Here is a 25,414-nt window from a genome sequence, read left to right as displayed (position 1 = left end):
CAGGAGCCTGACCCGGGAAGATCACTTGAGGCCACGAGTTTGAGACCAGTCTGAGAAACATAGTGAGACTCCCATCTCTAAAATCATTTAAAAATTAGCCAGCCATGGTGGTATGCACCTGTAATCCCAGGTACTCAAGACACTGAGGCAGGAGGATGGCTTGAGCTCAGGAGTTTGAGGCTGCAGTGAGCTGTGATGGCACCACTGTACTCCAGCCTGGGTGACACAGCATGACCCGGTCTCTTGAAAAAATAAATAAAAAAAGTTTATTGTGATGCACCACTCAAATGCTGGGGTTATCTGTCAGTAGCCAACCTGACTAATACATAACCTTTTCTATTATTACTGTACTATTAATTTTTTTTTTTGAGACGGAGTCTCGCTTTGTCACCAGGCTGGACTGCAGTGGCCCATTCGGGGCTCACTGCAACCTCCGCCTCCTGGGTTCAAGTGATTCTTCTGCTTCAGCCTCCCAAGTAGCTGGGATTACTGGCACATGCCACCATGCCCAGCTAATTTTTGTATTTTTAGTAGAAACGGGGTTTCACCATGTTGGCCAGGTTGGTCTCAATCTCCTAACCTCATGATCCACCCGCCTTGGCCTCCCAAAGTGTTGGGTTTACAGGCGTGAGCCACTGCGCCCAGCCTATACTATTAATTTTTTTTTTATACCTCCACAATTGTAGTTTTGGAGGATATGGTCTTTTGTGATGGCATTTTATTTAATTTTTCCTTTTTCTTTTTTTTTGTGTGTGTGATGGCATTTAAATGTGTGCATGCCTCTCCTCAACAGAATTGTAAGCCCCTCTTTGAGTTTCTGTACCCCCACCCCAGCCCTGGGCTCCACATCCACAGTGCCCGTGTCCTGGGACGATGCCTATGGAATGACAAGAGGGTTTAGTGTCCAAGGGGAGGTGCAAAGATTGTTTTCTTCTTCGTTGCATTTCATTCTGCCTCTTTCTCCTCTCCTCTCTGTTTTGTTTATTTGTTTGGTTTGTTTTGAGACAAGGTCTTGCCCTCTCGCCCAGGCTAGAGTGCAGTGGCACACACATGGCTCCCTGCAGCCCCAATTTCTTGGGCTGAAGTGATCCTCCTGCCTCAGCCTCCTGAGTAGTTGGGACCACAGGCATTCATCACCACACCTGGCTAATTTTTAAATTTTTTGTAGAGATGGCATTTCCCTCTGTTGCCCAGGCTAATCTTGAACCCCTGGGCCCAAGCGATCTTCCTACCTTGGCCTTTCAAAGAGCTGGGATGGCCGGGCATGGTGGCTTACCCTTGTAATCCCAGCACTTTGGGAGGCTGAGGCAGGTGGATCATCTGAGATCAGGAGTTTGAGACCAGTCTGACCAACATGGTGAAACCTTGTCTCTGCTAAAAATTCAAAAATTAGCCAGGCATGGTGGTACCCACCTGTAATCCCAGCTACTCAGGAGGCGGAGGCAGGAGAATCGCTTGAACCCAGGAGGCGGAGGTTGTGGTGAGCCAAGATGGCGCCACTGCACTTCAGCCTGAGCAACAGAGTGAGACTCTGTCTCAAACAAACAGAAAAAACAAAGTGCTAGGGTTGGCGCGGTGGCTCACACCTGTAATCCCAGCACTTTGGGAGGCTGAGTCAGGTGGATCACCTGAGGTCGGGAGTTCGAGACCAGCCTGACCAACATGGAGAAACCTCCCCCGTCTCTACTAAAAATACAAAATTATCCGGGCGTGGTGGCACATGCCTGTAATCCCAGCTACTAGGGAGGCTGAGGCAGGAGAATTGCTTGAATCCAGGAGGTGGAGGTTGCAGTGAGCCAAGATGGCACCATTGCACTCCAGCCTGGGTGACCGTGTAAGACTCCATCTAAAAAAAAAAAAAAAAAAAAAAAAAAATTGCTGGGATTACGGGCCTGAGCCACCACACTTGGCCTCTCCTCTCCTTTTCTTTCTTTTTTTTCCTTTTTTTTTTTTTTTGAGAAAGAGTCTCACCCTGTTGCCCAGGTTGGAGTGCAGTGGTGCGATCTTGGCTCACTGCAACTTCCACCTCCTGGGTTCAAGCGATTCTCCTGCCTCAGCCTCCTGAGTAGCTGGGATTATAGGCGCTCGCCACCACACCTGGCTAATTTTTGAATTTTTAGTAAAGACAAGGTTTCACCATGTAGGCCAGGATGGTCTTGAACTCCCGACCTCAGGTGATCCACCTACCTCGGCTTCCCAAAGTGCTGGGATTACAGACATGAGCCACCGCGCCCAGCCACACCCAGCTAATTTTTGTACTTTTAGCAGAGACAGGGTTTCACCATGTTGGCCAGGCTGGTCTTGAACTCCTGACCTCAGGTGATCCACCTGCCTTAGCCTCCCAGTGTTGGGATTACAGCTGTGAGCCACCACGCCTGGCCTCTCCTCTCCTTTTCATGGAATCATTTGTTTATTCCTTTATTCACTGGCTTAGCAAGTATTTATTGGGCTCTTCTCTGTCCCAGGCACCATGTGAAACTCAAGGATATAGTGGTGAACAAGAAATGCTGTCCTTGTCCAGAGGATTTGATATTCTGATGAGCAAGTAAGACAAATAGATGTTGACCCATTAGTTCCGTGAACGTCATGCCTGGCTTGTACGCCATGGCGTCCCTGGTCCTCGTGTTGAACAAGTGAGGAGGAAGTACCAGGTAAGAAGGCTGGTACTGGCCGGGCGCAGTGTCTCATGCCTGTTATCCCAGCACTTTGGGAGGCCATGGCAGGCGGATCGCCTGAGGTTGGGAGTTTGAGATCAGCCCGGCCAACATGGTGAAACCCCATCTCTACTAAAACTACAAAAATTAGCCAGGCATGGTGGCACACACCTGTAATCTCAGCTTGTCGGGAGGCTGAGGCAGGAGAATTGCTGGAACCAGGGAGGCGGAGGTTGCAGTGAGCTGAGATTGCGCCATTCCATTCTAGCCTGGGCGACAGCTAGACTCCATCTCCGAAAAAAAAAAAAAAGAAGAGGGCTGGTACCATGATGGCAGTTTGGAGGTAGACACCCACAGGGAAGGGTTCTTAAAGGAGGATGTGCAAGATGAGTCCTGAGGGTTGAGTAGGATTCACCTGTGCCAAGGAGGCTGTGTGGGAATGGGAAGAGTTTCTTCCAGGCAGAAGAGGGTACCAAGGCCTGGAGCTGGGGGAAAGCAGAGTGTCTAGAAAGGGAGGAGGTGAGAGATGATATCTGGAGAGACAAGGAGAAGGCGGATTGTATTCCAGAATGCCAAGGAGCTCTGCCGGAGGCATTAATGAAGACCTGGCACAACTGGTAGGTGGTATTTCACTAGTTAATTTCTCCTCTGAAAAGAACGGGAGAGAGCACAGGAGTGTTCAGCTCACCCTCCCAGGGCTGGGATGGAGGCTGAGCGCCTGGGAAAAGCTGCTGCTCACAGCCCTTCGGGAACTTTTGCAGGTGGGGACCTGACCTATGGGGACATAGTCCAAGGAAGCCCAATTATCTCATTATCCTTGGTGCATTTTAGATTCCACACCTGGGCCCCAATGGCGTGTCATCCCCCCTCCGGCTATGGTCCTCCTCTGGGAGGCTGGAGACCTGTGGCATAGGAGCACCCCCTGCCTTTGTGAGCATGGGCCTGCCAGCATTTTTTTTTGAGACAGAGTTTCACTCTTGTCGTCCAGGCTGGAATGCAATGGTGCAATCTCTGCTCACTGCAACCTCCGCCTCGCGGGTTAAAGCAATTCTCCTGCCTCCTGAGTAGCTGGGATTGAAGGTGCTGGCTACCATGACTGGCTAATTTCTATATTTTTAGTAGAGATGAAGTTTCACCATGTTGGCCAGGCTGGTCTCAAATTCCTGACCTCAGGTGATCCGCCTGGCTCAGCCTCCCAAAGTGCTGGGATTACAGGTGTGAGCCACCATGCCCAGCCCTTTTTTGGTATTTTTAGTAGGGACGGGGTGTCACCATGTTGGCCAGGCTGGTCTCAAACTCCCAATCTCAAGTGATCCGCCCACCTTGGCCTCCCAAAGTGCTGGGATTACAGGCGTGAGCCACTGTCCCCAGCCTAAATAAAAAAAAATTTCAGTAGAGATAGGCTCTCACATGCTGGCTTCGGCAGCACATATACTAAAATTGGACATAGGCTCTCACTGTGTTGCCCAGGCTGGTCTTGAACTCTTTCCTTCAAGGAGTCCTCCACCTTGACCTCCCAAAGTGCTAGGATTACAGGCGTGAGCCGCTGAGCCCAACCTTGAATATTTTTAGTGGTGTGTGGTAAAATACACACACAATTTACCATTTTACCCACTTTAATGTGTCCACTTCAGTGACATTTAATACATTCACAGTGTTGTGCAGACATTACCTCTCCCTAGTTCCAGAATTGTTTTATCATCCCAAAAGGAAACTCGATATGAATTAAGCAGTCGCTCCCCATCCCTGCTTCTCAGTCTCTGGCAATCAGTGACCTGCTTTTTGTCTCTGTGGATTTGCCTATTCTGGGCATTTTGGGTGTTTTGTTTTGTTTTGTTTTTGTTTTTTTAATTGAGATAGAGTCTTACTCTGTGGCCCAGGCTGAAGTGCGGTGGTGTGATTTTTGGCCCACTGCAAACTGCCTCCCGTGTTCACGTGATTCTCCTGCGTCAGCCTCCTGAGTAGCTGGGACTACAGGTGCCTGCGACCACACCCGGCTAATTTTTGTATTTTTAGTATAGATGAGGTTTCACCATGTTGGCCAGGCTGTTCTTGAACTCCTGACCTCAATTGATCTGCCCACCTCGGCCTTCCAACGTGCTGGGATTACAGGCGTAAGCCACCGTGCCTGACCTTTTTTTTAAAATTATTTTTGCAACCTAACACAAGACGGACATTTCGTACAAAGGGAATCATGCAATACCTGGCCTTTTGTGTTCGGCTTCTTTCCCTTAGCATAATGTCTTTGAGCTTCATCCATGTGGTACCATGTGTCAGCACTTCTTTCCTTGTGTCTATCCATTCATCAGCTGATGGAATTTGGGATTGTTTCTGCCTTTGGCTATTGTGAATAATGCTGATAGGAACATTCGTGTATACTTTTTTGTTAGAACATCTGTTTTCCATGTGTTGGGGTATATATCCAGGAGTGGAGTTTCTGGGTCATATGAGAATTCTGTGTTTAACTCTGAGAAACCACTAAACTTTTCCACAGCAGCTGCACCATTTTACATTTCCACCAACAATGTATGAATGTTCCAGTATCTCCGTATCTTTGTCAACACTTGTTATTTTCCATTTTTTTGGATGATGGCCATGCTAGTGGGTACGAAGTTGTATCTCATAGTGGTTTTGATTTGCATTTCCCTGCTGGCTGGTGATATTGAGCATCTTTTCATGTGCTCATTGGCCATGTGTATATCTTTGAAGAAATACCTATTGAAGTCCTTGGTCCATTTTTTTTTTTTTTTTTTTTTTTTTTTTTTTTTTTTTTTTGGAGACAGAGTCTTGCTCTGTCACTCAGGCTGGAGTGCAGTGATGCGATCTCGGCTCACTACAACCTCAAAACCTTAAACTTAAACCTTAAAACCTTAAACTGGGTTTAAGCAATTCTCCTGCCTCAGCCTCCTGAGTAGCTGGGATTACAGGCACGCGCCACCATGCCTAGCTAATTTTTGTATTTTTAGTAGAGACGGGGTTTCACCATGTTGGCCAGGCTGGCCTTGAACTCCTGACCTCAGGAGATCCTCCCGCCTTGGCCTCCCAAAGTGCTGGGATGACAGGCGTGAGCCACCGCACCTGGCCAGCCGTTTTTTTTTTTCCATTGGGTTGTTTGCCTTTTTGTTCTTGAGTTGTAAGAGTTATTTATATATATATATATATAATTTTTTTTTTTTTTTGAGACAGAGTCTTGCTCTGTCGCACAGGCTGGAGTGCAGTGGTGTGATCGCAGCTCACTGCAACCTCTGCCTCCTGGGTTTGAGCGATTCTCCTGCCTCGGCCTCCCAAGCAGCTGGGACTACAGTCGTGTGCCACCACGCCCAGCTAATTTTGTGGATTGCTTGAGCCCAGGAGTTGGAGGCTGCAGTGAGCTATGATCATGCCACTGCACACCAGCCTGGGTGACAGAGTGAGATTTTCTCTAAAACATAAATAAAAATCTTAATAAAAGAGTTCTTAGGCTGGGCGTGGTGGCTCACACCTGTAATCTCAGCACTTCGGGAGGCCAAGGCAGGCAGATCACCTGAGGTCAGGATTTTGAGACCAGCCTGGGCAACATGGTGAAACCTTATCTCTACTAAAAATACAAAAAATTAGCTGGGCGTGGTGGTGCGTGCCTGTAATCCCAGCTACTTGGGAGGCTGAGGCAGGAGAATCCCTTGAACCCGGGAGGTGGAGGTTGCAGTGAGCTGAGATTGCACCATTGCACTCCAGCCTGCAAAACAGAGCAAAAACTCCGTCTCAAAAAAGAAAAAAAAAAGGGCCAGGTGCGGTGGCTCATGCCTATAATCCCAGCACTTTGGAGGCTGAGGCGGGCAAATTACGAGGTCAGGAGTTCGAGACAAGCCTGGCCAACGTGGTGAAATCCTGTCTCTACTAAAAATACAAAAAACTAGCTGGGCATGGTGGCGGGTGCCTGTAATCCCGGCTACTCGGAAGGCTGAGGCAGGAGAACCGCTTGAACCCAGGAGGCAGAAGTTGCAGTGAGCTGAGATCACACTACTGCACTCCAGCCCGGGTGACAGCATGAGATTCTGTCTCAAAAAAAAAAAAAAAAAAAGTGATTTGTATATTCTGAGTACTAGACCCTTCTCAGACATATGGTGTACACATATTTTCTCCCACTCTGTGGGTCGTTGTCTCACTTTTTTGACATCAGGTTAGATTTTGAGATCTATTTCTCCAGGGCCTACACTTCTGAGATACCGGCCTACACTGCATAGGGCAAGACTTGATTACTAAATTCTGCTGCCAATGACTCTCCTTCATCCTACCCTTATCCTACCACCTCCACCTCACATGTCAGCTTCACTAGTTGCTGTGTCTTCCTGGGTCTCCATGTTGAGGAATATTCTGAAGCGGCAGAGCAGGAAGAGGACTGTGGTTCAGGAATGCTGCCATGGGCACAGAAAGGGAGCAGGTGGGATGGCTTCCTGGGACTTGGCCATTCCTGTTCTTTATTTGGGAGGCTCCTTTGAGAGCTGCCTCTTTTTTCTTTTCCTTTCCTTCCTCAAACCCAACCCTTCAATAATTTTTCATTGCTTATACTCAGCCAGAGTTTCCAAGTTTTAGTTCTTTTTTTTTTTTTTTTTTTTTTTTTGAGACAGAGTCTTGCTTTGTCCCCCAGGCTGGAGTGCAGTGGTGCGATCTCGGCTCACTGCAACCTCCACCTCCTGGGTTCACGCCATTCTCCTGCCTCAGCCTCCTGAGTAGATGGGACTACAGGCGCTCGCCACCATGCCCAGCCAATTTTTTGTATTTTTAGTAGAGACGGGGTTTCACTGTGTTAGCCAGGATGGTCTCGATCTCCTGACCTCGTGATCTGCCCGCCTCGGCCTCCCAAAGTGCCGGGATTACAGGCGTGACCCACTGAGCCTGGCCAATTCTTTTTTTAAGTTTGTTATTTTTATTATTTTTGGGGGGGACAGTCTTGCTCTGTCCCCCAAGCTGGAGTACAGTGGCGTGATCTCAGCTCACTGCAACTTCTGCCTCCCAGGTTCAAGCAATTCTTGTGCCTCAGCCTCCCGTGTCACTGGGACTACAGGCACGTACCACCATGCCTGGCTAATTTTTGTATTTTTAGTAGAGACAGAGTTTCACCATGTGGGCCAGGCTGGTCTTGAACTCCTGGCCTCAAGTGATCTCCCTGCCTTGGCCTCCTAGAGTTTCCAAGTTTTATTTATTTATTTATTTTTGGAGACAGAGTCTCGCTCTGTCGCCCAGGCTGCAGTGCAGTGGCACGATCTCGGCTCACTGCAACCTCCGCCTCCTTGGTTCAAGCAATTCTCCTGCCTCAGCTGCCCAAGTAGCTGGGATTACAGGTGTCCGCCACCATGCCTGGCTAATTTTTGTATTTTCAGTAGAGACGGGGTTTCACTATGTTGGTCAGGATGGTCTCAAACTCCTGACTTCAGGTGATCCACCCTCCTTGGCCTCCCAAAGTGCTAGGATTACAGACGTGAGCCACCAAGCCAGACCAGAGTTTCTAAGTTGTAAATCTTACCCTCATTTCTTCTTTTATTCCCCAGTCTCTGGTCTTTGCCTCCTCTCTTCCTCCAGTGTCTGGTGGGAAATGGAGGGCAAAATTATAAGGACCAACTGTGGTTTGAAGAGAGGGTGCCAGGGGTCCCAGGGAACCCCTGTGTTGTTGAGCCCCTCGGAGACTTGCTTTTATCCTGTGTGTGTGTTCACTGCTGAGGCTCAGATGTCCCTCCCTGCTGTGAGCTCCTGGGTCTATGCAGGGGCCCCCTGCTGCTGGTTCAGACCCACTGTTATATTTTGAGCTCCAGGCCCCCATTCCTTTTTTTTTTTTTTTTGGAGACAGAGTCTTGCTCTGTTGCCTGTTGCCCAGGCTGGAGTGCAGTGGTGTGATCTCGGCTCACAGCAACCTTCGTCTCCCGAGCTCAAGCGAGTCTCCTGCCTCAGACTCCCAAGTAGCTAGGATTATAGGCGTGCAACACCACGCCCGGCTAATTTTTGTACTTTTAGTAGAGACAGAGTTTCACTATATTGGCCAGGCTGTTCTCGAACTCCTGACCTCAAGTGATCCGCTCGCCTTGGCTTCCCAAAGTGCTGGGATGACAGGCGTGAGCCACCGCACCTAGCCAGGCCCCCCATTCCTGTAGGAATGCACCTTCCCTCAGATGGGGCCACATCTCTAGTGGCTACCAGACAGCATGGGGTGTCCTCTTGGTGCTCACACACTCCTATCCCCAGGCCTTTGTTCATGCTGGTCCCTCCATCTGGAATGTTCCTCCACAGTCTCCTCTGATTAAACTCTGCTCTTCCTTCAAGGCCTGGCCTCAAAAGCACCTGCACCGAGAAGCTCCTCCGGCTCCCCAGCTGGAATCCATTTCCCCCTGGAATATTGTTCATTTTTCCCCTTGAGTTTAGATGACTCCACTTTCTAAACTGAACATGGGAACTCATGCTGTGTCTTGTTAGTACAACTGCACTGTGGAGAACAGGTGCAGAGCATTTGAAAGCGGCCAGTCCAAGAATCCTGGAACAGCTCATGACTGCACCAGCTGGAGGCCTCACATTCCTGGATCGGATCATATTACAAGTTAGCTGTGGCCAAATCCCTGTTATCCTCCTACCCTTTCTCGGGAAGGAGGAAGCACTAGACCACGTAAGAGCCAGGTCCCAAGACATTCAGGCCCAGCTTGGGCTGTGTCTGGCAGGTAGTGAAAGCTCATAAAATCAGTCTTTATTGTTGTAGGGTTTTTGTTTGTTTGTTTTGGTTTCTCTTTTTTTTTTTTTTTTTTGAGACAGAGTCTCGCCCTGTCACCCAGGCTGGAGTGCAGTGGCTCGATCTCGGCTTACTGCAACCTCCGCCTCACGGGTTCAAATGATTCTCCTGCCTCAGCCTCCCAAATAGCTGGGACTACAGATGCCCACCACCATGCCCAGCTAATTTTTTGTATTTTTAGCAGAGACAGGGTTTCACCGTGTTAGCCAGGATGGTCTGGATCTCTTGACCTCGTGATCCACCCGCCTTGGCCTCCCAAAGTGCTGGGATTACAGGCATAAGCCATTGCGCTCAGCTGGTTTTGGTTTATTTTTTGCGACAGGTCTTGCTCTGTCGCCCAGGTTGGAGTCCAGTGGCACAGTCATGGCTCCTTGGAACCTCTGCCTCCTGGGTTCAGCTGATCTTCCCACCTCAGCCCCTGAGTAGCTGGAACTACAGGCACGTACCACCATGCCCAGCTATGTTTTTTTTTTTTTTTTTTTGAGACAGAGTATTGCTCTGTTGCCCAGGTTGGAGTGCAGTGGCGCGATCTCAGCTCACTGCAACCTCTGTCTGCCTCGCGTGCTCAAGCGATTCTCATGCCTCAGCCTCCTGAGTAGCTGAGATTACAGGCACCACCTGGCTGTAGCTTAGCCACCACCACGCCTGGCTAATTTTTGTATGTATGTATTTATTTTATTTGAGGTAGAGTCTCACTCTGTCGCCCAGGCTTGAGTGTGGTGGCACGATCTTGACTCGCTGCAACCTCCACCTCCCAGGTTCAAGTGATTCTTCTGCCTCAGCCTCCCAAGTAACTGGGATTATAGGCACGCACCACCAGGCCCAGCTAATTTTTTGTATTTTTAGTAGAGACGGGGTCACCATCATGGCCAAGCTGGTTTCAAACTCCTGACCTCTAGTGATCTGCCCGCCTCAGCCTCCCAAAGTGCTAGGATTATAGGTGTGAGCCACTGTGCCCGGCCTAATTTTGTACTTTTTTAGTAGAGACGGGGTTTCACTATGCTGATCAGGCTAGTCGTGAACTCTTGACCTCAAGTGATCCACCCACTTTAGCCTCCCAAAGTGCTGGGATTACAGCCGTGACCCACCGCGCCTGGTCAAAGGAGACATTTTCACATTGGCTGTAACAGAAGTGGAACCAGAGCTGGAAGATGGACAGGAAGTAAGAACTGAGTGAACCCAGGAGAGCAAGGCTGGAGAGAGTGGGCATGAACCAATGAGCAAGTGCTGGGTTGTGTTTTGTTTCCTTTTAATTTATTTATTTTTTTGAGATGGAGTTTCACTCTTGTTGCCCAGGCTGGAGTGCAATAGTGTGATCTTGGCTCACTGCAACCTCTGCCTCCTGGGTTCAAGCGATTCTCCTGCCTCAGCCTCCTGAGTAGCTGGAATTACAGGCATGAGCTACACTAGTAAGTTTCCTAATATTTAAAAGGAAACAGCCGGGCACGGTGGCACATGCCTATAATCCCAGCTACTTGGGAGGCTGAGGCAGGAGAATCACTTGAACCTGGTAGGCGGAGGTGGCAGTGAGCTGAGATCGCGCTATTGCACTCCAGCTTGGGCAACAAGAGCGAAAAACTCTGTCTCAAAAAAAAAAAAAGTCTCCTTCAGTGTCCCCCAAATGTCCTGGGAAATCTCACCCAGGAGCCAGCCCTCGCTGGCAGCCTCAGACCACAGACAGCAGCCGCCACAGCCGGCCCAGCACATCAGCCTCACTCTCCCCTGGAAAGGCTAAACTTCCCAGACTGGCACTGCTGGATTCTTCTAGTCCTGGCTTGGCCACCCATGTCATTTGTGACCTTGCCTATGTAAGTCACTTAACTTCTGACCTAAATTTCCTTATCCGTAAAGTGGGAGAAATAATAACAGTCTTGCAAGTGTTAATTAAGATATCTTAGCAGCATGCCTGGCCCAGAACAGATGCTCAGTAAACAACAGCTATCATCATTCTTTTTTTTTTTTGAGGTGGAGTCTCGCCTTGTCGCCCAGGCTGGAGTGCAGTGGCGCCATCTCGGCTCACTGCAAGCTCCGCTTCCTGGGTTCACACCGCCATTCTCCTGCCTCAGCTTCCTGAATAGCTGGGACTACAGGTGCCCGCCACCACGCCCGGCTAATTTTTTGTATTTTTAGTAGAGATGGGGTTTCACCATGTTAGCCAGGATGCTCTCAATCTCCTGACCACGTGATCTGCCCACCTCGGCCTCCCAAAGTACTGGGATTACAGGCGTGAGCCACCGCACCAGGCCCATCATTCTTATTGTTGTCATCTCAGAGAGAAGTGCAGAGAGAAGAGGATTTCCTGAACTTGGGATGTGGTTTGGATGTAGCCTAACTGTTGAGTTTTGTGGGGCAAGTGAAGGATCTCTGTTTTTTTGGGGTTTTTTTAAGAGATAGGGTCTTGCTCTGTTGCCCAGGCTGGAGAGCAGTGGCGTGAACATGTCTCACTGCAGCCTCAACTTCCTGGGCTCAAGCAATCCTCCCACCTCAGCCTCCGGAATAGCTGGGACTACAAGTGTGCACCAACGTTCTCGGCTAATTTTTTAATTTTTTTGTGGAGATAGGGCGTCTCACTGTTGCCTATGTTGCTGGTCTCGAACTCCTGGGTTCAAGCAGTTCTCCTGCCTTGGCCTCCCAGAGTCCCGTGATTATAGGCGTGAGCAACTGCGCCTGGCCTACGCCTGTGGCTTTTTAACTCCCAGGGATGCCACTGTCCCCAGAGGGTGTCACCCCACTTCCAGATCTGCCTGATGAACAGAGCCTTTGACTTGACTTTCCCCCCTTAACACTTCCTCATCTGTCTTCCCAGAACACCCACGTCCTTCCAGGCTTTTCATACGCTTATGTCCTCCCTTGTCATATGATAAAAACAGGTAACCCTATGATTCTTAGTGAGTCCCAGGGTCCCTTCTGTTGTAGCCAGTGAGGTCAAGGGCCAGACACCCATTCTGCCATTCAACAAACCAACCAAATTCATTGAGCACTCACTATTTGCCAGGCACCATGCTTGATGCTAAGGATAGCACAGGTGTATTAGGGTTCTCTTAGATGGACAGAACTAGTAGGATATATATAATCATATATATATAAATCATATATATATAGGAGTTTATTAAGTATTAATTTACATGATCACAAGGTCCCACAACAGGCTGGCTGTCTGCAAGCTGAGGAGCATGGAGAGCCGTTCCGGGTTCCAAAACTGAAGAACTTTGGGAGAAAGATGTAGGCTGTGAAGTTAGGCCTGTCTCTCTCTTTCTTTTTTTTTTTTTTTTTTGAGACCGAGTCTCGCTCTTGTTGCCCAGGCTGGAGTGCAATGGCACGATCTCGGCTCACTGCAACCTCCGCCATCCGAGTTCAAGCTATTCTTCTGCCTCATCCTCCCAAGTAGCTGAGATTACAGGCATGCACCACCACGCCTGGTTAATTTTGTATTTTTAGTAGAGACGGGATTTCTCCATGTTGGTCAGGCTGGTCTCGAACTCCTGACCTCAGGTGATCCACCTGTCTCGGCCTCCCAAAGTGCTGGGATTACAGGCGTGAGCCACCGCGCCCGGCCACCTGTCTCACTCTCTTAGTTTTCTGCCTGCTTTATATTCCCTGGCAGCTGATTAGATTGTGCCCACCAGATTAAGGGTGGGTCTGCCTTCCCCAGGCCACTGACTCAAATGTTAATCTCTTTTGGCAACACCCTCACAGACACACCCAGGATTAATACTTTATATCTTTCAATACAATCAAGTTGACACTCAGTATTAACCATCACAGCAGAGAACCAAATGGACTAAGTCCTTGTCCTCCTGAGCCTTAGACTGATGTCTCCCTTGTGCCAGACTTAATCCCTGAGGGGATTTGCATCAAATAAGACAGATGCGGTCATCCTGCCTCTCACCGTACTGTCATCTCCTCCACCTCCCAAACTTTGGCAAAGGCTGTGAGGAACAGTGGAAAAGGTAAAGAGCTCATTGCCCCTGTGCCACCACTGAGAGCGTGAAACCTGCCCAGCACTAAGTGACATGTGCTATAAAGTGTAAAATACATGCCGGACTTGAAGACTTCATGTGACCACAAAGAATGTCAATGATCTCATTTATAATTTTAAAATATTAATTACCTGTTGAAACAATATTTTTGATATAGTAGGCTAAATAAAATTCATTATTAGGCCAGGTGCAGTGGCCCATGCCTGTAATCCCAGCACTTTGGGAGGCCCAGGTGGGTGGATCACTTGAGGCCAGGAGTTCAAGACCAGCTTGGCCAACATGGCAAAACCCCATCTCTACCTAAAATACAAAAAGTTAGCTGGGTGCGGTGGCACATGCTATGTAGGAGGCTGAGGCATGAGAATCGTTTGAACCCATTGTGGGCGGGGGGCCGAGGTTACAGTGAGCCAAGATTGCTCCACTGCACTCCAGCCTGGGCAACAGAGCAAGACGCTGTCTTAAGAAAAAAAAATCATTATTAAAATTAATTTCATCTCCTTTTACTTTTTTTTTTTTTAGATGGGGATTCCCTCTTGTTGCCCAGGCTGGAGTGCAGTGGTGCAATCTTGGCTTACTGCTACCTCTACCTTCCAGGTTCAAGCAATTCTCCTGCCTCAGCCTCCTGAGTAGCTGGGATTACAGGCATGCACCACCACACTCATCTAATTTTTTGTATTTAGTAGAGATGGGGTTTCACCATGTTGGTCAGGCTGGTCTCAAACTCCCAACCTCAGATGATCTGCCCACCTTGGACTCCCAAAGTGCTGGGATTACAGGCATGTGCCACCACACCTGGCACTTTTTTTCTTTTCTTTTGAGACGGAGTCTTGCTCTGTCACCAGGCTGGAGTGCAGTGGCACGATCTTGGCTTACTGCAACCTCCGCCTCCTGGGTTCAAGCGATTCTCCTGCCTCGTCCTCCCCAGTAGCTAGGACTACAGGCACATGCCACTATGCTCAGCTAATTTTTGTACTTTTAGTAGAGACAGGGTTTCACCATGTTGGCCAGGATGGTCTCGATCTCTTGACCTCGTGATCCGCCATCCTTGGACTTCCAAAGTGCTGGGATTACCGCACCCAGCCCCTCCTTGTACCTTTTTTTTTTGTTTTTGAGACGGAGTCTTGCTCCGTTGCCCAGGCTGGAGTGCAGTGGCATGATCTTGGCTCACTGCAACCTCCCCCTCCCAGATTCAAGCAATTCTCCTGCCTCATCCTTCCAAGTAGCTGGGACTACAAGTGCATGCCGCCACCCCTGGCAAATATTTTGTATTTTAGTAGAGATGGGGTTTCACCATGTTGCCCAGGCTGGTCTCGAACTCCTGAGCTCAGGCAATCCACTCACCTTGGCCTCCCAAAGTGCTGGGATTACAGGTGTGAGCCACTGCGCCTGGCTCCTCTCACTTTTTTTTTTTTTTTTGAGACAGTTTCGCTCTTGTTGCCCAAGCTGGAATGCAGTGCTGCGATCACGGCTTACCACAACCTCCACTTCCCTGGTGAATCACACGATTCTCCTGCCTCAGCCTCCCAAGTAACTGGGATTACAGGCATGCGCCACCATGCCTGGCTCAGTTTTTGTATTTTTAGTAGAGACGGGGTTTCTCCATGTTGGTCAGGCTGGTCTCACACTCCCAACCTCAGGCAATCCGCCTACCTTGGCCTCCCAAAGTGCTGGGATCACATGCATGAGCCACTGCGCCTGGCTGGGCAAGTCATTGAACTTTCTGATGCTCTATTTTCTCGACTGTTAAGTGCAGGCATTCAAAACACCAGTTATGTTTTCTTCCTCTGACACCTTGCAGGATGCTTTGTCCCCATAGTGGTGACAGTAGCGGAAGGAAGGCTGGGCACCCACCCCCAGGCTAGCTGAGGTTTGGAGGCTTTACTGCATGTGCTTATTTGGCTGGTTTTGTGAGCCATGTGTTTTGTGTGGTTGGTCAGGAGCCATGTTTTTGGCCTCAGTTGGCCAGGCATCCACTTTTCAACCACCATGGAGATTGAGTGCTTACTTTGTGCCAAGCTCTCTTCTCTGCTTGGGGATCCCAGCTGGAGAGACACCACAGTGCTCCCCACCCAATTTTCGCAGGTAGAAACTCTTAGGCACCAAAAGGCTAGCTCTGCTGGTTGGAGAAGAACCAGAACTAAAACCTCGGAACATGCATTTTTTTTTTTTTTTTTTTTTTTGAGACGGAGTCCTGTTTTGTCGCCAAGCTGGAGTGCAGTGGCGATCTTGGCTCACTGCCACCTCCAACTCTCAGGTTCAAGTGATTCTCCTGCCTCAGCCTCCCGAGTGATTACAGGCGCCTGCCACCATGCCCAGCTAGTTTTTGTATTTTTAGTAGAGACAGGGTTTCACCGTGTTGGCCAGGATGGTCTCGATCTCCTGACCTCACGATCCTCCCGCCTTGGCTTCCCAAAGTGCTGGAATTACAGGCGTGAGCCACTGCGCCCGGCCTGTGTTTGTTTTATTGACTGTAGTGGCCCTTGTGTGCCCAGTTCAACAGCATGGCCCCAGAGCCTGGCACAGTGAGCACCAGAGTGCAGGTGCCCAATGAATGAACGGATGAACTTTGATCCCCAGGGCTCTCCTCTGGGCTAAGCACTTTGCAGGGATGGATGACTGCATGTCATTCTCTCCATGAGGATGGTCAGGGAGGTAGGAGGTGGCTGAGCTGGATTTGAAGCCAGGTCTCTTCTCTCCCAAGACTCCTAGCTTGCCTTTTTTTTTTTTTTTTTTTTTTTTTTGAGACAGAGTCTTGCTCTGTCACCCAGGCTGGAGTGCAGTGGCGTGATCTCAGCTCACTGCAAGCTCCTTCTCTCGGGTTCACGCCGTTCTCCTGCCTCAGCCTCCTGAGTAGCTGGGACTACAGGCACCCGCCACCAGGCTGGCTAATTTTTTGTATTTTTAGTAGAGACGGGGTTTCACCGTGTTAGCCAGGATAGTCTCGATCTCCTGACCTCGTGATCGGCCTGCCTTGGCCTCCCGAAGTGCTGGGATTACAGGCGTGAGTCGCCGTGCCCTGGCTTTTTTTTTTTGGATACAGAGTCTTGCTCTGTCGCCCAGGCTATAGTGCAATGGTGCAATCTCAGCTCACTGCAACCTCCACCTCCCGGGTTCAAGCAGTTCTCCTGCCTCAGCTTCTTGAGTAGCTGGGATTACAGGCACGTACCACCACGCCTGGCTAATTTTTGTATTTTTAGTAGAGATAAGGTTTCACCATGTTGGTCAGGCTGGTCTTGAACGCCTGACCAAGTGATCTGCCCTCTCAGCCTCCCAAAGTACCTGGATTACAGGCTTGAGCCACTGTGTCTGGCCCTAGCTTGCCTTTTAACCCTTACCTCGCTGTGTTGCCTTCAGCAAGTATTGAAGATTGTACTAGTTTTCTGTTGCTACATTACCACACATTTAGTGGCTTATGTAACTTTGTTATCTTAAAGTTCTGGAGGTCACAGCAGTTGGCAGGGCTCATTTTTTTCTGGAGGCTTTAGGGGAGAATCCATTCCTTGTCCTTTGTAGCTTCTAGAGGTGGCCTGAATTTCTGGGCGTGAGGTCCTGCAATTATTCCTTTGTCAGTCAGTATGATGAATTCCGCTTCATCAACCACATCTTCTCCGACCCTGACCCTCCTTCCTTCCTCTTGTGAGGACCCTTGTGATTCCACTTGCCCAACCAAATAATCCAGGATTCATCTCTGCATCTCAAGATCCTTAACTTCAACTACAGAGTCCCTTTTGCCAGAGAAGGTACCATCTTCACAGGTTTCAAGGATCAGGACTTGGATATCTTTGGCGGGGGGCATTGTATTGCCTCCACAAAGTCTACTTTTGTTCTCTGTTGGATGGGCACACTAGTAATGTCTGTTTTGTGGGTATGTTGTGAGGATTACCTGAGTGACTCTATAGGGAGTATTTAGCACAGTGGCTGTCACATAGTAAGTGCTCAGTAAACCACCCTGTTACTGTTCAGCCTCCTCCTATCATTTTGTTTTGTTTTGAGACAGAGTCTCTCTCTGTTGCCTAGGCTGGAGTGAAGTGGTGTGCTCTTGGCTCACTGCAACCTCCACCTCCTGGGTTCAAGCGATTCTCGTGCCTCAGCCTCCCGGCTGGGATTATAGGCCCCCACCACCATGCCCGGCTACTTTTTGTATTTTTAGTAGAGACGGGGTTTCACCATGTTGGCCAGACTGGTCTCAAACTCCTGACCTCAGGTGATCTGCCTGCCTCGGCCTCTCAAAGTGCTGGGATTACAGGGGTGAGCCACTGTGCCTGGCCTTACAAATGAAGAATCTGAGGCTTCGGACAGTTTATTTTTTGTTTGTTTATTTGCTTTCTTTCTTTCTTTTTTTTTTGAGATGGAGTCTCGCTCTGTCACCCAGGCTGGAGTGCAGTGGCACGATCTCAGTTCAGTGCAACCTCCGCCACCCGGGTTCGAGCAATTCTGCCTCAGCCTCCCAAGTAGCTGGGATTACAGGCGCCTGCCACCATGCCCGGCTAATTTTTGTATTTTTAGTAGAGATGGGGTTTCACCATATTGGTCAGGCTGGTCTCAAACTCCTGACCTCGTGATCTGCCTGCCTCGACCTACCAAAGTGGTGGGATTACAGGTGTGAACCACCGCGCCAGCCTTACAGATGAAGAACCTGAGGCTCAGTTTAATTTATTTTTTATTTGTTTATTTGCCTTCTATCATTTTTGTTAGTTGCTGGGTTTTGAGCACTGGGCGGATTCTATGGCCTTCCTGAAGATGGTCAAGGAACAAAATGGAAAATAAAAATTAGGGTTACATCCTCCCTGTTTTGTAGAGATAGCAAAATATTGAAGACATTGGCAGGGGAATAATGCAAATTTGATGATGTAAAATAGAGTGGCCGGCACTGTAATCCCAACACCTTGGGAGGCCAAGGTAGGTGGATCACTTTAGCTCAGGAGTTCCAGACCAACTTAGCCAACATGGTGAAATCCCATCTCTACTAAAAATACAAAAATTAGCTGGGCGTGGTGGCAGATGTCTGTAATCCCAGCTACTCAGGAGGCTGCGGCAGGAGAATCGCTTGAATCTAGGAGTTGGAGGTTGCAGTGAACAGAGATTGCGCCACTGCACTCCAGCCTGGGGGAGAGAGTGAGACTCTGTCTCAAAAAAAAAGAAAAAAAGGATAACACTGAAAATGACCATGGATAAAATGTAGGAAAATTCAGAGAATTATAAAGAAGCCTATAAAATTATCCAGAATCCTACTCCCCAAAAACTAAGCTTTGCTCACCAGCCTCAGTTCTGGAGTTAGGCTGAAGTGGGTTAATTTTCCTTCTGGGTCCAGCAGTGTGGCCTTGGGCACATTCTCTCAGAGCCTCCTTTGTCTCACCTGTGAATTAGAACAATAATATCTGCCCCTGGGTTAGGATTGAGACAAACCACGTGCTTTAGTATAGGGCATGGCCCGCAGCTGGTGCTTAGTGCAACCGTGACTGGAAGAGGGTGGGATGATTTGGGTGCCAGGCCCGAACATTTTTTTTTTTGTATTTGCTTTTTGAAATTGCTTTTATAGTTGGTTAGGTGTCTAAAAAAGTAAGAACCCTCCTCCGCTCTCCCAACCTCAAACCACGGAGGTAACCAAGACGGGAGTGCAGTCTCCCGGACCTTTTGTTTTTCAATCACACAAACACACAACACTCAAGAGGAGGGGCTTATGAGTTTTCATTTTGTAAAAATGGGACAAAGTACGCATATTGTGCAACAACCTTGCTTTTGAAATGAAAAAAGTATTATTTCTGCTTCCTTTCCGTGCATATACCGTATACATATTTTAACAAAATCCGGGCTGTCTGTTCTGAGGCGCTGCAGTTTTGAAGGGGGAGGGGGCGGAGATCCGGGCTCGTTCCCCCGTCACTGCCCCCTCCATCCCTTCCCCCTCATTCCGGGAGCCCTTCCCCCGGGCCCAGGCCGGGCCCATGCCCTTCCCAGGCCCCTTCTCTTGGCTCCTGGCCCCTCCTCCGAGTCTCCTCCCCGAGCCCCGCTCTGCCCTGGTCAGCCCCGTTCTCTCCCGCCCCTCCCGCCGTCCCTGGGCCCCTCCCCCCTCCCAGCCCCCTCCCGCAGCTCCCCGCCCCTCCCCCCTGGCCCCCGCCCTCGCCCGGTCCCCGGGCCGATCCCAAGGCCGCTGCTCCCGGGAGGCGCGGCAGGGGGCGCTGCGCGGGACCAGGCTGCGGGCGGCGGCGGGAGGAGGAGGCCGAGGAGGCGGGGGCGGCGGCAGGCGGGGGGCGGGGAGCCGAGCGCGAGGGAGCGAGCGGCGAGACAGGCGCCGAGGCTCCACCGCGCAGCGACGAGCGAGCCCGGGAGGAGGGAGGGAGCGAGCGAGCGAGCAGCCCGCGCCGCCGCCTTGCAATCCGCTGCCATCCCGCCGCCCCCGTGCCCGACCGCCGCCCGACTGCCATCGCCCGGCCCGGCCGCGCCCGCGGAACCAGACCAGGTGGGCCGGGGCCGGGGCCGCGGCGCGGGGGCGGCGGTGCTAAGATGGAGGCGGCGCGGCCGGGCCGGGCTTTGTCTCCGGCGGCAGCCGCCGGGGGCCTTGCGGCCCTGCCCGACCTTTGTCCGCGAGCGCGGCTGGGTCCCCCGCCGCCGCCTACTTCCCGCCGGGCGCGGGGCTGCGGGGCTGGGAGGCCGCGGGGCCTGGGGGCGGCGGGCCCGGGCGCGCTCGCCATTGTTGTGGCGGCGCCGCGCGGCCTCAGGCTCGGGCGGGGTCCGGGGGCCGCGCGCCTTCCTCAGGGCTCGCCCGCCACCCCCGTACCCCCGAGGCCGGGCCGGGCTGCAGAGGCCGGAGGGGCGGGGGTCCCGGGCCCGCAGCCGGGTCTCGGGGTTCCGGGGCCGGCGTCTCTGCTCCCCGCCCCGCCCAATTGACGGAGCAACGCGCCCGAGGCGGGATCCTGCGGGGTCGGGCCTTGGGTCTGGGGCGCTGAGCGGCGTTCGCGGGGCCGCTCCTGGCGCGGGGTGGGCCGGGCCCCGGCGGCGCTAAAGTTGGCGGCTGGGGGAGGGAGGCGAGCGGCCGCCCAGTCTCGGTGTGAGTGCGGGAACCAGAGGGTTATTTTCGAAATGCTGAATGCTCCATGCTAAAAATGTTTAATAATAAACAGGATGTCGCCACTCGGGGCCTGCCAGATGGGTTTTGTTTTTTTTTTCCTCCTCTTTTGCCTCCCCCCAACCCCCAAGAGAGAAATTCAGCCCTGTTGAAACTGTGGGCCTCTGAAGAGTGGATTTGCCTTAAGAGGTGGATTTTTTTCCTCTTTTTCCCTTTTCTTTTCTCCATCTAAATATCGTGGGAGGTCGGAGCCCACGTTTAGGCAAGAATTGGAGGTGCTTTCGGTGGTGAGCTTGAAGGAAGTGGGAGAAGGGGGGCTGGGGAGCGTCATTTGCTAAATGGCTTCCTGGGAGAAATCTCTAAATGCCTTTGGTTTACAGGACTGGTAAACTTTCCTTAAGATTTTTTTTTTTCTTTAAGGTTTAGTGTGCATTTGATGTGGCTTTGTACAGTATCATCCAGTTTGGTTTTTGTAACCATTGGTATGCGGTCTTAGCATGGTTTCTCCGAATCTCGCTGCAGCCATTTAGTCATGTCTGTGCACAGCGCTGTGGTGTAAGGTGGGACTGGGGAGGCCCAGGCATTGGGGTGCAGATCCTGCTTCTTTCTTCCGTAAACCTAGTGACTCTGGGGCTGTCTGAGGCTTCATCTGAATAAATCGGGGCGTGCACCCTTCACCTGGCAGGTTTGGGCAACGGTGAAGGGCCTAGCAGAGGGCCTGGCACAGTTAGTGGTTCCTCCTACGATTGTTGGTATAACTGCTGTCAAGTCCTAGGACAGACATGAGCCCCTTCTGGTGCCACCCATAGAGCCAAATTGTGCCCGTGGATGCCACAGGTGCTGGCCTAAGGCATGGACAATACAGAAGGAATTCAAGGCCCAAACATTAGTGGGCGCTTATACAGTGCTGAGCCTCTCGGGAGGCAGGGATGGGAAAAAGTAGCATTTGGAGGTCTCTGGAACTTAATAGACCTGGAGTGTGTGGTAGTTGGTCAGTTTAAGGCAGGGTTAGAACAGTACGAGATGCTCAGGATGAACAGACGCCCAAGGAATCCTGCCTTTTGAGGATAACTGCTTTCCTTGGGGATTGGCAGATAATCATTTGAGAGTGAATTTCTACTTGTTTGGGCAAGTGTGTCTCTTGGAGCCTGCGCAGCTGGATTCTGGTCCTCATCAGGTTACCTTTACAAAGCAAGTCTCTGAGCCTCAGATCTTGCATCTGTAAAATGGGAATAATTAGCCTGCCTGGGGTATCTATTAGGGCTCTTAGGAGTCTCTCTTAAGATTCACAGTGAATTGTTTTCTCTCCATAGGAAGGTGATGAAATGTATGTGTTTGTTGGTTATCTGTTTTTCTGGTTCCTTTCTCCTTCGTTCCTCCCTTGCCCTCTTCCTCTCTCCCTCCCCCCTTCCTCTCTCCCTCCCTCCCCTTCCCTTCCTTTTCCTTTCTTCCCTTCCTTCCTTCTTTTTTCTTTTCTTTTTTTTTTTGAGACAGTCTCACTCTGTCGCCCAGGCTGGAGTGCAGTGATGTGATCTCAGCTCACTGCAACCTCTGCCTCCTGGGTTCAAGCGATTCTCGTGCCTCAGCCTCTGGAGTAGCTGGGATTACAGGCATGCGCCACCACACCCGGCCAATTTTTGTGTTTTTAGTAGAGACGGGGTTTCACCATGTTGGCCAGGCTAGTCTCAGATATCCCACTTCAGGTGATCTGCCTGCCTTGGCCTCCCAAAGTGCTGGGATTACAAGCCTGAGCTACTGCGCCCAGCCTTCTTTCTCTTAATGCTCATTTTTTCCTCTTCTCTTGGTTGATGGAACTGTGACCTCCCCACCCCAAATTCTATGGCCGGCTAATGTTTTGCTATGGTGACTATCACCCATCTTCCTGGAAGCACCAGAATGGCTTCGTACAGTTAGGGAGCTCAGCCAGATCTCGGTGTCTGCTGTTTGAGACTATGGAAGGACTACTGCTGAGAAGCAGGAGACAGACCGAACCCAGTGTTGGCCTCAAGTGAGGACTGAGACCCAGGTTGCCTCTTGGCTGACCGTGTTAACTTGTTGGTAAATGGCTCTGCAGTGGTTCTGCATTTTAGTGGGGAATTTGTTTTGGTTCATTTTGGCATTCCCGCAACCATCTTGTTGGTTTTTTGGTAAAATGTGGCACCCCCTCCAGACCTCCTAGCTGTGGAACTGAGACGTTTTAGCAGGGTCCTGTCATCCTTTGATTTTTCCTCGCTTCCTGCCTCTTGGCCCTTCCTTTTTGTGTGACTTCACTCGGCCCAGTCTGGCTCTATACTGTTAACTGGTTAGTTAGACCAGGAGACAGTCGCTGCCTCTCCCACGAGCTTCTGCATACCTGTGTATTCTGGTTATCTGTGGCCCCCTAATGCTGATTGCATGCCCTTGCCTTAGCCCCTAAGCCCACTGTGTGGGCGTCGCATCTCGTACAGTGGCCCTCTCCAGCCTCCACTGGGCCCAAATAGGTAAAAAGAAAGCCTGGGGAAGGAAGAGCCAGGAAACCTCGGGAGAGTGGAATTTCAGGAATGGCAAGTCAGAACTGGTTCCAGCATGGGTTCCGTTGCCTTGTGCTTAGCTGAGGGATTTTTGTTATGAAATTTTTTTTTTTTTTTTTTTTTTTTTTTTTTTTGCCTGTTCGCCACTCCTAATCTCTTTTGAATTTCAGTTCTCTTTTTTTATCCTGAAGGATTATTTTATTGTACTTTTGAGGGTTTTTTTTTTTTTTGCCTTGCACAAAGTACTGACTCATGTTGCTAATGGCTGTGGCTGTATGCTGGTTATATGTCTCATTATCCTACCGCTTAAGATTGATCATTTCTGTGTTGGTTTCTATTTCAAACCAGAATAGACCAGGTGGGTCAATGCATGTATTTCTGAATTCAATAATGAGGCTTCCCTACCGTGAAATGTACGTATCTTGTCATGGGCGGACAGGTACTAAATAGGGCCTATCTATACTAGATTTTAAAACAGTGCATTTCTCCCCAAAAAACAAAATTTCCAGCAGACAATGGGCTTTGTGCTCCAAATCTTGTAATTTTGGTTTTAAATAAATTTCATGTAAGGAGGCAGGGCTAACTAGACTGTCTTCTTTTCAGATCATAACTCGATCTCTTTTTAAGATTATTTCTGGGACTTGTACAGCTTTAGGAAACTTGGGTCTGTCATTGGGACAAAGAAATACAGGCACTGGCTGTGGTGTTAGAGATGGGAGCGACATGGGATATGGTGAGCTTTGTTTCCGGTGAAATAGAATTGTTTATCATTAGCTTTAGGTTTCAAAGGTGCCATTCAGACTGGACCTCCTCACCTGGGAGCTGGCAGACCTGGGCCTTGCCATTGGCGATATTACTGTTTATACCTCTGGGTGGCACGTGGGAAATCTCTTTTGTGTTGGGAGGGAGGTTTGCCTTAGTGACTTCAGCCAGAAGTTGTGGTTGAGCTTTGTTCTTAGCTGTACTTGTTGGTTTTCTGTGTGACCTGAGAAGCATCCTTCGTCCGAGCTGAAGTGCACCTCCGAGGTGCTGGCAGCAGCACTGGTTTGTGAAGCATTGCATGCAGCAGGACTAGTTGGCAGAACAAAGCCTATCTCAAGTTGCTGGCGGTCTTTCGCATCTTGTACAGGACTTCCTTCCGTTCTTACCTCTGCAGCCAGTTGTGTGGCTTCCGTCTGGACCCTCTTCCTCCTTTCCAAGATAACCATCAGTCTTTTTCTCTGTGGGGCCGCAGAAGCAGCATTTATTGCATTTTTAATTGACTTGTCAGGCAATAGATACTCCTTGAGCACCTATCATTTGCCGGGCATTGTACAAGGCCCTTTAAATACATTTTTCTTGTGGTGGGGCAAGGTGGCTCATGCCTGTAATCCCAGTACTTGGGGAGGTCAAGGCAGGTAGATTGCTTGAGGCTAGGTTAAGAACAGCCTGGGCAATGTGATGAAAAAAAAATGCCTCTTAAAAGAAAAAATTAGTAGGGTATAGTGGCGCATGCCTGTAGTTCTAACTACTTAGGAGGCTGAAGCAGGAGGATCACCTGAGCTTGGGAGGTTGAGGTTGCAGTGAGCCGTGATCATGCCACCGCACTCTAGCCTGGGCGACAGAGTGAGACCCTGTCTCAAAAGAATAAAAAGTAGGCCGGGCACGGTGGCTCACACCTGTAATCCAAGCACTTTGGGAGGCCGAGGTGGGCAGATCACCTGAGGTCAGGAGTTCAAGACCAGCCTGGCCAGCATGGTGAAACCCCATCTCTGCTAAAAATACAAAAATTAGCTGGACGCCGTGGCGAGTGCCTGTAGTCCCAGCTACTCAGGAGGATGAGGCTGGAGAATCACTTAAACTTGGGAGGTGGAGGTTGCAGTGAGCCAAGATCGTGCCACTCCATTCCAGCCTGGGAGACAGAGTGAAATTCTGTCTCAAAAAAAAAAAAAAAGTCCGGGCGCGGTGGCTCACACCTATAATCCCAGCATTTTGGGAGGCCGAGATGGGCGGATCACGAGGTCAGGAGATCGAGACCATCCTGGCTAACACGATGAAACCCCGTGTCTACTAAAAATACAAAAAATTAGCCGGGCGTGGTGGCGGGCGCCTGTAGTCCCAGCTACTTGGAAGGCTGAGGCAGGAGAATGCCGTGAACCCGGGAGCCGGAGCTTGCAGTGAGCTGAGATTGCGCCACCGCACTCCAGCCTGGGCGACAGAGCAAGACTCCATCTGAAAAAAAAAAGGAAAATACTGAAAAGAATAAATACCAAAATAAATATATAAATCACTTGTGACCTCACCATCCAGAGCTAACTACAGTAAAGATGCTGGTGTGTTTCTTTCGTCTGATAATGTCTGTGTTTTCTAAATAGTATATATACATTGAATACACAGTTGATAGCTTGCTTTTCCCCTTTTAATGTTATAGTGTATTCCTCTAAGTTATTTTTATAATTATACAATTGCTGTTATAT

At 50.1% G+C, this 25,414-nt stretch overlaps 1 protein-coding gene across 31 annotated transcripts in view; it reads left to right on the top strand.

Moving 5' to 3' along the window:
- The window catches only part of PRRC2B (proline rich coiled-coil 2B), a 133,612-nt gene that overhangs the window by 3,088 nt on the left and 105,110 nt on the right, over window positions 1–25,414 (top strand). For 21 of the 31 annotated variants that reach the window (XM_063635712.1, XM_063635708.1, XM_063635723.1 and 18 more), the window contains exon 1: window positions 19,630–19,842. The gene's annotated coding sequence lies outside the window, so the exon portion shown is untranslated. Of the gene's footprint in view, window positions 1–2,465; window positions 2,652–19,626; window positions 19,843–25,414 lie in introns of those variants that run through there. The other 10 variants (XM_063635711.1, XM_063635707.1, XM_055270626.2 and 7 more) reach the window with 4 other exon arrangements.

This window comes from Symphalangus syndactylus, chromosome 3 (assembly GCF_028878055.3).
Source record: "Symphalangus syndactylus isolate Jambi chromosome 3, NHGRI_mSymSyn1-v2.1_pri, whole genome shotgun sequence".
Classification (NCBI taxonomy): domain Eukaryota; kingdom Metazoa; phylum Chordata; class Mammalia; order Primates; family Hylobatidae; genus Symphalangus; species Symphalangus syndactylus.
Note: the sequence above shows the minus strand (reverse complement) of the source record. Positions and strands in the feature narration are given on the sequence as shown.